The sequence below is a fragment of the Triticum aestivum genome, chromosome 7B (assembly GCF_018294505.1).
Source record: "Triticum aestivum cultivar Chinese Spring chromosome 7B, IWGSC CS RefSeq v2.1, whole genome shotgun sequence".
NCBI lineage: Eukaryota > Viridiplantae > Streptophyta > Magnoliopsida > Poales > Poaceae > Triticum > Triticum aestivum.
In genome coordinates, this window is record NC_057813.1 from 761,632,424 (window position 1) to 761,645,586 (window position 13,163).

Genomic DNA, 13,163 nt, shown 5'->3' on the forward strand with positions numbered 1-13,163 from the left:
CAATTCGTTTTTATGGGTTTTTTCTTCTAACTATAGGTTTTCTGCTATTTTTTACATTATTGATTTTTATATTTTTATAATATAAACATTTTTTAATATAAGATGAAAACTTTTAATACACATTGAAGATTTCTTTGTTATATGGTAAACTTCTTATACATAGTGAGCTTTTATTAATTTACGGTAAGCTTTTCATATACGATTAACCTTTTTGAAATGTAAGACAAACTTTTCGTAATATACGATTTTTTTAATATATAAAAATATATTTTAAATACATAAAAAACATGTTTTCACTCTATTTTCTATTTTTCTAATCTCCCTCCATTCATAAATATAAGATGTCCTAACTACTTCTGAATTCGGATGTATATAGACATGTTTTAGTGTGTTTGTTCACTCATTTCAGTCCGTATGAAGCCTATGTTATAATATTTATGAACGGAGGGAGCAGGTTTTCAATTACTTAGCTCTTTAAGAAATCCTACAATTTTCTTTGAGGGGATAAAAAATCCCAGAGTTATTTTTGTGAAACAAAACTAAAAAAACGTACTTGACCCTAACGCCCTGCTCATTAGCTCTTGCCATGGATCGTCACATGCTGACGGCCCATGCGCATAGGTCTCCATAAATTCGTGAGTGCTCTTATATATGATGCTCTTTGCATTATATGGGGAATTTCCTATTTCCGCTCCTTGCGGCAAGTTGTTGGAGAAACGCACACCAGCCACAGCCATGGTTAGGCTCGTGGTAAGATAGGAGGCGCGACCTACTTGAGGACAAAGACCCGTTTTTTAATTTCTTTGTTTATTTCTTTCCCTTGTTTCTTGTTTGGTTTTCTTGCTTCTTCTCCAGTTTTCTTTCGTCGTTGTACTTCAGTTCTTTTTCTTTCATTTTTCTTTTGGTTTCTGTTTGTTTCTTTCGTGGTTTTATCCGTTTCAACAAAAAAATATTCTCGGTTCCCTTCTTAATTTCATTGGTTTTTTTGTTATATGTTAGTTTTCAACATTTTTCTTTCTCTTTTTTTCTTTAGCGGTTTTCACTATTTTCCATTCTTTTTTGCATTTATTTCGTTGGTTTTACTTTTTTCCTTCTTTTTTCCTGGACTTCCTTTTTGGTTTTAATAATTTTTTCTCTTTTGTTTCTTTCTTGTGGTTTTCATTCTACATTTTTCATATACGTCAAGAACATTTTTCAAATACACATTTAATTTTTTCAAATACAAGTTCACATTTTTGTGAATACATGTTCAAATAAATTCTTTATACCTTTTTCAAATGTTTGATTAAAAAATTTCAGATGCAATATTAACACTTTTAGAATACAGGGTAAAAAATATTTCTATTAACACTTTTAAACATTCAGATACTCGATTAATTTCTTTAAATAGAAGATTAATAAATTAACATATCGTCAACATTTTTTCTATAGACATTTTACATTTGCCAAATACTTGATTAACCTTTTTTCAAATGCAGTACTTTTTTAATAGCTGGTCAACATTTTTCTATACACCGTTAACCTTTTCAGATGCTTTATTAATATTTGATTAAATACTTGATTAATATCCGATCAAATACTGGATTACATTTCTTAAAAACACGATCAATATTTTTCATAAAATTGTATATTTTTGTATACAATTTTCATACACATGTGAAACATTTTCTTTATACATGTTTGCTATTTTTTAAATGCTTGGTTAACAAATTTTTCAAATGTTTGATGTAATGTGTTTTTCTCAATATATTGATTTAGAATATTTGGAAGTATAAACGAAATCAAAAAGCATAAAAAAACAGATTCGAAAGGCATGAAAAATGAATAAAGAAATGTGGCTGTGGCCTACCATTCGGCTGGCCGGCCCATCAGGCACCGCCCATGCGCGCGGTAGGCCACATCCTGTTTTACTGTTTTTTACTTGTGTATTTTTTTGCATTATTTTTGTACATTTGTTTATACTTTAAAATATTCTACATATATATACTGAAAAATTTTTAATTTGTATTTGAATAATATTTAACAAGTATTTGAAAATGTTGAATAAGTATTAAAAATTGATAAACAAGTATTAGAAATGTTGAATTTTATTTGAAAAATTGATAAGTATTAAAAATGTTGAATAAGTGTTAAAAAATGTTGAACAAGTGTTCCGTCAGTGTTGAACATGTATACAAAAATTATGATCTCATACAAAAAAAGGAAGATTTTTGTTATCATGTATAGAAAAATATTTATCAAGCATTCAAAAAATATTTAACAAGTATTAAAAAAGGTTAATCAAGCATGCAAAAAATATTGAAGAAGTATTAGAAAAATGATAATCAAGCATTTGGGAAATTTTAAATCTGTATAGAAAAAAAATGTTGACAATGTATTAAAAATATATTAATCTTTTTATTTGAAAACTATTAGTCAAACATTTCAAAAGTAATAGAAATGTGTATGTTCTTTTTATTAATGTGTAGGAAATATGTTGACAATGTATTCAAAAAATGTGTGGTAATAAAAATAAACCAGAGAAAAAATAAAATGAAAACTCAAACCAAGGGTCAAATGCCAAAGAGAATATGGTGTGTAACAAAACTAAACAAGAAACAAAAGAAGAAAACCTAATAAAATGAAGAAAGAAGAAAGAAAGGAAAAAAAGAACTAGCAAAGACAAGGAAATAAACGAACAAAACACATTTTCTGAAAACTTGGAAAACTTGTATTTTAAAATGAAGAATAACAGAGAAAAAAGGGTGAAAAAAGGAAAAATAAAACAATGGAAAACCGGAGTATCACCTCAAGTAGGACTTGCCATACATTTCATCAGTAATCCACTCTAGCACGGTGGTTAGCTGCTCTGTGAATTACCCGACAGACCCGGGATTGAATACCATTGCATCCGCCGTGCACACGAACCTTTTCTTGTAACTAGATGATGCCCCGCGTGTTGCTGTTGGATACTATAGTTTGTTTGACGTGTGGGGTTTGACCAGAGTGTTCATTCACATTACACGACCCCAGGAATAAAGACCCCATGTAAGGTATTCTTTGCTTGAATGCAACATCATCAAACAAAACTAACAAATTCTAGTCGGCCATCCCATCATCTGTGTATATTGCGATGCCAACAAATAAGGTAATATAATTACACGCCCTGCTCATTAGCTCTTGCCATGGATCGTCACATGCTGACGGCCCATCATCTTATATATGATGCTCTTTGCGTTATATGGGGAATTTCCTATTTCCGCTCCTTGCGGCAAGTTGTTGGAGAAACGCACATGCGAGCGGCCGATCGATGCCACTGGGCCGGACCATTTGAGGATCGCATTGGCACTACCCCTCCGGTTTTGGGAACCTTCCAGAAGGTTCCCTGAACCTTTTTTTTTCTTTTTCTCCAGTTTTTTGTTTCTTTTTTTCCTTTTTTTGTGGCCGGGTTTTTCAATATTCTAAAAAAAGTTCAAATTTTGAAAAATGTTGCTGTTTCAAATTTTGTTCCTAAATCAAAAAATGTTCCTTATTTTGAAAATGTTCCTGTTTTGTGGTTTCAAAAAGAGTTTGTTGTTTCAAAATTTTGTTACCAATTTCAGCAAATATTCTTGTTTTGAAAATTTGTTCACAAATTCAAAAATTGTTGGGGAGTTTCAAATAATGTTCGGGCTTACAAAATTTGTTTGAAATTTCAAACATGTTCTTGCTTTTTTTAGATTGTTCACAAATTCAAAATACTTTTCTGGTTTCTAATTTTTGTTCATCTTTTTGAAAAATGCTTACATTTTTTTATTTTCTTTTTGGCTTTTTATCTTGTCTATTTCTTTCTTCATTTTTTGTTTACTTTTTCGAAAAATTCAAATTTTGCTCAGATTTCCAAAAAACATCATTCTTAACAATATTTGTTTAGAATTTAAAAAATGTTCACATTTCAAAAAATGTGCAGGAATTTCAAAAAACAATTCCTGTTATAAAGTGTTCACAAATTCAAATTTTGTTCAGATTTTCAGAAAATGTTCCACTTAACCAAATTTGTTCAGAATTTCAAAAAAATGTTCATGTTTAAAAAAATGTGCAGGGCTTTAAAAAACATTCTTCCTGTTATAAATTTTTCACAAATTTATAAAATGTACAGGAATTCCAAAAATGTTCCTATTTTAAAAAATTTGTTCACAAATTCCAGAAAAGTTCATGTATTGTTAAAATTTGTTGAAAATTCAAAAACAGTTCACGGTAGCAAAATCTGGTCAGAAAATTTTGAAATGTTTGTGGTTCCAATATTTTGTTCGGAATTTGATGAAAAGTTTCATTTTTGCCCTTTTTGTTAATACATTTTAAATGTTCATAGCTATAATTTTTTGGTGAAATTTTAAGAAATGTTCCTTTTTTAATTATTTGTTCAAAATTCAAAAAAGTTCGAAGTTTCAAAATTTGTTCAGAATTCAATATTTTGTACGGTATTGAAAAATGTTCCTTTTGCCAAAAATTGTTCAGAAATTCAAAAAATGTTTGCACATTTTAATAGTATACACTTCAAAGAAGTACACTTAAAAAACTATCACTGCAAATTCCAGTTCGCGACATTAACTAATTGAAATTCATTACAGTAGAGCAGCCCAGTTCTACACTAACACTAGTTCTTTAGACTGTGCGCTGCGTTTCAAACTTCAAAACCTGTGTGGTGGAGTGGTTGTGCGGTCGCGATGACAACCTGCTGGTCTCGTGTTCGAATCCTTGCATCACTCCGTCGCTGCCTTTTGCTATCTTTTCTAGTCTCGCGGTAAAGCTCGATGGGCTGGCCCACTCGTGTTGTCTCCTTTGCGAACGCCCAGCATTTTGACGCATAATGCAGCGCATAGGAGCTCCCGTTATATGGGGCGCTCAACGATCAGGGCACGTTAATGGGCCGGATAACAATTCCATTTAGCGTCCTGTTTTCTTTGCGGAACATTGTTTTGTTTTCACAAATGTTTCTTTGGTTTACACAATTGGGCTTTGTTTTAAGTCGTTTTTGAAGGAAATATGCCCTAGAGGCAATAATAAAATTATTATTTATTTCCTTATTTCATGATAAATGTTTATTATTCATGCTAGAATTGTATTAACCGGAAACACAATACATGTGTGAATACATAGACAAACAGAGTGTCACTAGTATGCCTCTACTTGACTAGCTCGTTGAATCAAAGATGGTTAAGTTTCCTAGCCATAGACATGAGTTGTCATTTGATTAACGAGATCGCATTATTAGGAGAATGATGTGATTGACTTGACCCATTCCGTTAGCTTAGCATTTGATCGTTTAGTATGTTGATATTGCTTTCTTCATGACTTATACATGTTCCTATGACTATGAGATTATGCAACTCCCGTTTACCGGAGGAACACTTTGTGTGCTACCAAACGTCACAACGTAACTGGGTGATTATAAAGGAGCTCTACAGGTATCTCCGAAGGTACATGTTGAGTTGGCGTATTTCGAGATTAGGATTTGTCACTCCGATTGTCGGAGAGGTATCTCTGGGCCCTCTCGGTAATGCACATCACTATAAGCCTTGCAAGCAATGTGACTAATGAGTTAGTTGCGGGATGATGCATTACATAACGAGTAAAGAGACTTGCCAGTAACGAGACTGAACTAGGTATTGAGATACCGACGATCAAATCTCGGGCAAGTAACATATCGATGACAAAGGGAACAACGTATGTTGTTATGCGGTTTGACCGATAAAGATCTTCGTAGAATATGTGGGAGCCAATATGAGCATCCAGGTTCCGCTATTGGTTATTGACCAGAGACATGTCTCGGTCATGTCTACATAGTTCTCGAACCTGTAGGGTCCGCACGCTTAAAGTTAGATGGTGATTTATATTATGAGTTATGTGTTTTGATGTACCGAAGGTAGTTCGGAGTCCCGAATGAGACCGGGGACATGACGAGGAGTATCGAAATGGTCGAGACGTAAAGATCGATATATTGCATGACTATATTCGGACATCGGAAAGGTTCCGAGTGATTCGGGTATTTCTCGTAGTACCGAAGAGTTACGGGAATTCATATTGGGCCTTAATGGGCCATACGGGAAAAGAGAGAAAGGCCTCAAAGGGTGGCCGTACCCCTCCCCATGAACTAGTCTGAATTGGACTAGGGAGGGGGGGCTCCCCCTTCCTTCCTTCTCCTTCTCCCTTCCCCTTTTCCTACTCCATGTGGGAGGTGGAATCCTACTAGGACTAGGGAGTCCTAGTAGGACTCCACACCTTGGCGCGCCCTCCTTGGCCGGCCGCCTCTCCCCCCTTGCTCCTTTATATAGGGGGGCAGGGGGGCACCTCTAGACACAACAATTGATCCCTTGGATCTCTTAGCCATGTGCGGTGCCCCCCTCCACCATAATCCACCTCGATAATATCATAGCGGTGCTTAGGCGAAGCCCTGCGTCGGTAAAACATCATCATCGTCACCACGCTGTCGTGCTGACGGAACTCTTCCTCAAAGCTCAGCTGGATCGGAGTTCGAGGGACGTCATCGAGCTGAACGTGTGCTAGAACTCGGAGGTGCCGTGCTTTCGGTGCTTGATCGGTCCGGCCGTGAAGACGTATGACTACATCAACCGCGTTGTTCTAACGCTTCCGCTTTCGGTGTACGAGGGTACATGGACAACACTCTCCCCTCTCGTTGTTATGCATCACCATGATCTTGCGTGTGCGTAGGAAATTTTTTGAAATTACTACATTCTCCAACAGTGGCATCCGAGCCTGGTTTTATGCGTAGATGTTATATGCACGAGTAGAACACAAGTGAGTTGTGGGCGATACAAGTCATACTGCTTACCAGCATGCCATACTTTGGTTCGGTGGTATTGTTGGATGAAGCGGCCCAGACCGACATTACGCGTACGCTTACGCGAGACTGGTTCTACCGACGTGCTTTGCACACAGGTGACTGGCGGGTGTCAGTTTCTCCAACTTTAGTTGAACCGAGTGTGGCTACGCCCGGTCCTTGGGAAGGTTAAAACAGCACTAATTTGACGAACTATCGTTGTGGTTTTGATGCATAGGTAAGAACGGTTCTTGCTCAGCCCGTAGCAGCCATGTAAAACTTGCAACAACAAAGTAGAGGACGTCTAACTTGTTTTTGCAGGGCATGTTGTGATGTGATATGGTCAAGACGTGATGAGATATAAGTTATTGTATGAGATGATCATGTTTTGTTGAAGTTATCGGCAACTGGCAGAAGCCTTATGGTTGTCTCTTTATTGCATAAGATGCAAGCGCCAAATAATTGCTTTACTTTATCGCTATGCGATAGCAATAGTTGCAAGAGCAATAATTGGCGAGGCGACCATGTGACGACACATTGATATAGATCAAGATGATGGAGATCATGGTGTCGTGCCGGTGACGATAGAGATCATGACAGTACTTTGGAGATGGAGATCAAAGGCGCAAGATGATCATGGCCATATCATGTCACACAGTTTGATTGCATATGATGTTTCTCTTTTATACATCTTATTTTGCTTAGTTCGACGGTAGCTTTATAAGATGATCTCTCACTAAATTTCAAGGTATAAGTGGTCTCCCTGAGTATGCACCGTTGCGTAAGTTCTTCGTGCTGAGACACCACGTGATGATGGGGTATGATAGGCTCTACGTTCAAATACAACGGGTGCAAAACAGTTGCACACGCAGAATACTCAGGTTAAACTTGACGAGCCTAGCATATACAGATATGGCCTCGGAACACTGAGATCAAAAGGTCGAGCGTGAATCATATAGTAGATATGATCAACATAGTGATGTTTACCATTGAAAACTACTCCATCTCACGTGATGATCGGACATGGTTTAGTTGATTTGGATCACGTGATCACTTAGATGATTAGAGGGATGTCTATCTAAGTGGGAGTTCTTAAGTAATATGATTAATTGAACTCTAATTTATCATGAACTTAGTCCTGATAGTATTTTACAAATTATGTTGTAGATCAATAGCTCGCGTTGTTGCTTCACTATGTTTATTTTTGATATGTTCCTAGAGAAAAACTATGTTGAAAGATATTAGTAGCAATGATGCAGATTAGATCTGTGATCTGAGGTTTATCCTCATTGCTGCACAGAAGAATTATGTCCTTGATGCACCGCTAGGTGACAGACCTATTGCAGGAGCAGATGCAGACGTTATGAACGTTTGGCTAGCTCAATACGATGACTACTTGATAGTTTAGTGCACCATGCTTAACGGCTTAGAATCGGGACTTCAAAGATGTTTTGAACGTCATGGACCATATGAGATGTTTCAGGAGTTGAAGTTAATATTTCAAGCAAATACCCGAGTTGAGAGATATGAAGTCTCCAACAAGTTCTATAGCTAAAAGATGCAGGAGAATCGCTCAACTAGTGAGCATGTGCTCATATTGTCTGGGTACTACAATCGCTTGAATCAAGTGGGAGTTAATCTTCTAGATAAGATAGTGATTGACAGAGTTCTCTAGTCACCATCACCAAGTTACTAGAACTTTGTGATGAACTATAGTATGCAAGGGATGACGAAAACGATTCCCGAGCTCTTCGTGATGTTGAAATCGACGAAGGTAGAAATCAAGAAAGAGCATCAAGTGTTGATGATTGACAAGACCACTAGTTTCAAGAAAAGGGCAAAGGGAAAGAAAGGGAACTTCAAGTAGAATGGTAAGCAAGTTGTCACTCCACAAAGAAGCCCAAAGCTGGACCAAAGCCCGAAACTGAGTGCTTCTACTGCAAAGGAAATGGTCACTGGAAGTGGAAATGCCCTGAATATTTGGTAGATAAGAAGGATGGCAAAGTGATAAGAAAGGGTATATTTGATATATAGGTTATTGATGTGTACCTTACTAGTGTTTATAGTAACCCCTGGGTATTTGATACTTGTTCGGTTGCTAAGATTAGTAACTCGAAACAGGAGTTACAGAATAAACAGAGACTAGTTGAGGGTGAAGTGACGATGTGTGTTGGAAGTGGTTCCAAGATTGATATGATCATCATCGCACACTCCCTATATTTTCGAGATTAGTGTTAAACCTAAATAAATGTTATTTGGCGTTTGCGTTGAGCATGAATATGATTTGTTCATGTTTATTGCAATATGGTTATTCATTTAAAGTCAAAGAATAATTGTTGTTCTGTTTACATGAATAAAACCTTCGATGGTCATACACCCAATAAAAATAGTTTGTTGGATCTCGATCGTAGTAATACACATATACATATATTTATGCCAAAAGATGCAAAGTTGATAATGATAGTGCAACTTATTTGTGGCACTGCCGTTTGGGTCATATCGGTGTAAAGCGCATGAAGAAACTCCATAAAGATGTACTTTTGGAATCACTTGGTTATGAATCATTTGATGCTTGCGAATCGGGCCTTTTGGGCAAGATGACTAAAACTCCGTTCTTCGGAACAACGGAACGAGCAACAAACTTGTTGGAAATAATACATACCGATGTATGCAGACCAATGAGTATTAAGGCTCGTGGCGGGTATCGTTATTTTCTAACCTTCACAGATGATTTGAGAAGATATGAGTATATCTACTTGATGAAACATAAGTCTGAAATAGTTGAAAGGTTCAAAGAATTTCAGAGTGAAGTGTAAAATCAACGTAACAAGAAAAATAAAGTTTCTGTGATCTGATCATGGAGATGAATATTTGAGTTATGAGTTTGGCCTTCAGTTAAAACAATGTGGAATAGTTTCACAAACTCATGCCACCTAGAACACCACAGTGTAACGGTGTGTCCGAACTTCATAACCGCACTTTATTTGATATGGTGCGATTAATGATGTCTCTTACCGATTTACCAATATCATTTTGGGGTTATGCATTAGAGATAGCTACATTCACGTTAAATAGGGCACCATCTAAATCCATTGAGACGACACCGTATGAACTATGGTTTAGAAATAAACCTAAGCTGTCGTTTCTTAAAGTTTGGAGCTGTGATGCTTATGTGAAAAAGTTTTAACTTGATAATGACCCGCAAGTATACGGGATAGTTGTAGCCTCTTTCGATAAGTAAGAGTGTCGAACCCAACGAGGAGCTAAAGGTAGAACAAATACTCTCTCAAGTCCTATCGGCCACTGATACGACTCTACGCACGCTTGACGTTCGCTTTACCTAGAACAAGTATGAAACTAGAAGTACTTTGTAGGTGTTGTTAGATAGGTTTGCAAGATAATAAAGAGTACGTAAATAAAAACTAGGGGCTGTTTAGATAAATATGCAATAAAGTAAATATAGCGAGTGTGGAAAAGTGGTGGTAGGAGTTGTGAAATTGTCCCTAAGCAATTGACTATGTTACTAGACCGGTAATCACTATTGCAATTCTATTTGAGGGAGAGGCATAAGCTAACATACTTTCTCTTCTGGATCATATGCACTTATGGAACTCTAGCAAGCATCCGCAAATACTAAAGATTCATTAAGGTAAAACCCAACCATAGCATTAAAGCATCAAGACCCCTTTATCCCATACGCAACAATCCCCTTACTCGGGTTTGTGTTTCAGTCACTCACACAACCCACTATAAGCGAATCATGAACGCATTGCAACACCCTACAGAGGGAATCCCTCACGCTTGCGCGACACGGAGGGCGCCATACGACAGCACCAATAATAAAACATGCAACTCAAACCAATCATAGCAATCCATCAATCATCGATAGGACAACGAAAATCTACTCAGACATCATAGGATGGCAACACATCATTGGAAAATAATATGAAGCATAAAGCACCATGTTCAAGTAGAGGGTACAACGGGTTGCGGGAGAGTGGACCGCTGAATATAGACGGGGGAAGGTGATGGAGATGTGGGTGAAGATGACGGCAGTGTTGGTGAAGATCGCGGTGATGATGATGGCCCCCGGCGGTGTTCCGACGCCACCGGAAGCAAGGGGGAGAGAGCCCCCCCTCTTCTTCTTCTTCCTTGACCTCCTCCCTAGATGGGAGAAGGGTTTCCCCTCTGGTCCTTGGCTCCCATGGCGTGGGAGGGGCGGGAGCCCCTCCGAGATTGGATCTATCTCTCTGTTTCTGCGTTCTCAGATTCTACCCCTTCACTGTTTCTTAAATATCCGGAGATCCGTAACTCCGATTGGGGTGAATCTTTCGCCCAGATTTTTCTCATAAAATTAGCTTTCTTGTGCCTAAAGAAGAGCATCAACCGCCTTACGGGTGGCCCACGAGAGTCCAGGGCGCGCCCCTTGTCTCGTGGCCACCCCGGACACCGTTTCATGTTGATTTTACTTCCCAAAAATCATAAATATTCCAAAAAAAATATCCGTCCTTTTTTATCCCGTTTGGACTCCGTTTGATATTGGGTTTCTGCGAAACAAAGAACATGCAACAGACAGGAACTAGCACTGGGCACTGGATCAATAGGTTAGTCCCAAAAAATAGTATAAAAAGTTGCCAAAAGTATATGAAAGTTGTAGAATATTGGCATGGAACGATAAAAAATTATAGATACGGCGGAGACGTATCAGCATCCCCAAGCTTAATTCCTGCTCTTCCTCGAGTTGGTAAATGATAAAAAAGATAATTTTTGATGTGGAATGCTACCTAGCATAATCTTGATCATATGTCTAATCATGGCATGAATATTAAGACACGAGTGATTCAAAGCAATAGTCTATCATTTGACACAAAAAACAATAATACTTCGAGCTTACCAATAAAGCAATCATGTCTTTTCAAAACAACAAGGCCAAAGCAAGCTTATCCCTACAAAATCATATAGTTTGGCCATCTTTCATTTTCGTCACACAAAATGCTCCCATCGTGCACAACCCCGATGACAAGCCGAGCAATTGATTCATACTTTTTAACGCGCTTCAGCTTTTTCAACCCTCACGCAATACATGAGCGCAAGCCATGGATATAGCACTATAGGTGGAATAGAATATAATGATGGAGGTTATGTGGAGAAGACAAAAAAAGAGAAAGTCTCACATCGACGCGGCTAATCAACGGGCTATGGAGATGCCCATCAATTGATGTCAATGCGAGGAGTAGGGATTGCCATGCAACGAATGCACCAAGAGCTATAAGTGTATGAAAGCTCAACAAAAGAAACTAAGTGGGTGTGCATCCAACTTTCTTGCTCATGAAGACCTAGGGCATTTGAGGAAGCCCATCGTTGGAATATACAAGCCAAGTTCTATAATGAAAATTCCCACTAGTATATGAAAGTGATAACATAGGAGACTCTCTATATGAAGAACATGGTGCTACTCTGAAGCACAAGTGTGGAAAAAGGATAGTAGCATTGCCCCTTTTCTTTTTCTTTATTTTCCTTTTTTTGGGGGTGGGCTTCTTTGGCCCCCTTTTTTATTTAGGCTTCTTTGGCCTTTCCTTTTTTTCTTTTTTTTTCTGGGGCAATGTTTTATAATGATGATCATCACATTTTTATTTACTTACAACCCAATGTTACAACTCGATACTTGAACAAAGATATGACTCTATATGCATGCTTTCGGCGGTGTACCGGGATGTGCAATGATCTAGCGTAGCAATGACATCAAAAAACGGACAAGCCATGAAAACATCATGCTAGCTATGTTACGATCATGCAAAGCAATATGACAATAAATGTTCAAGTCATGTATATGATGATGCTGGAAGTTGCATGGCAATATCTCGGAATGGCTATGGAAATGCCATGATAGGTAGATATGGTGGCTGTTTTGAGGAAGATATAATGAGGCTCATGTGTGATAGAGCGTATCATATCACGGGGTTTGGATGCACCGGCGAAGTTTGCACCAACTATCGAGGCGAGAAAGGGCAATGCACGGTACCGAAGAGGCTAGCAATGATGGAAAGGTAAAAGTACATATAATCCATGGACTCACATTAGTCATAAAGAACTCATATACTTATTGCAAAAGTTTATTAGCCCTCGAAGCAAAGTACTACTACGCATGCCCCTAGGGGGATAGATTGGTAGGAAAAGACCATCGCTCGTCCCCGACCGCCACTCATAAGGAAGACAATCAAAGAAACACCCCATGCTTACAATTTGTCACACAACGGTTACCATACGTGCATGCTACGGGACTTGCAAACCTCAACACAAGTGTCTCTACAATCCACAACCCCCACTAGCATGACCCTAATATCACCACCTTTATATCGCAAAA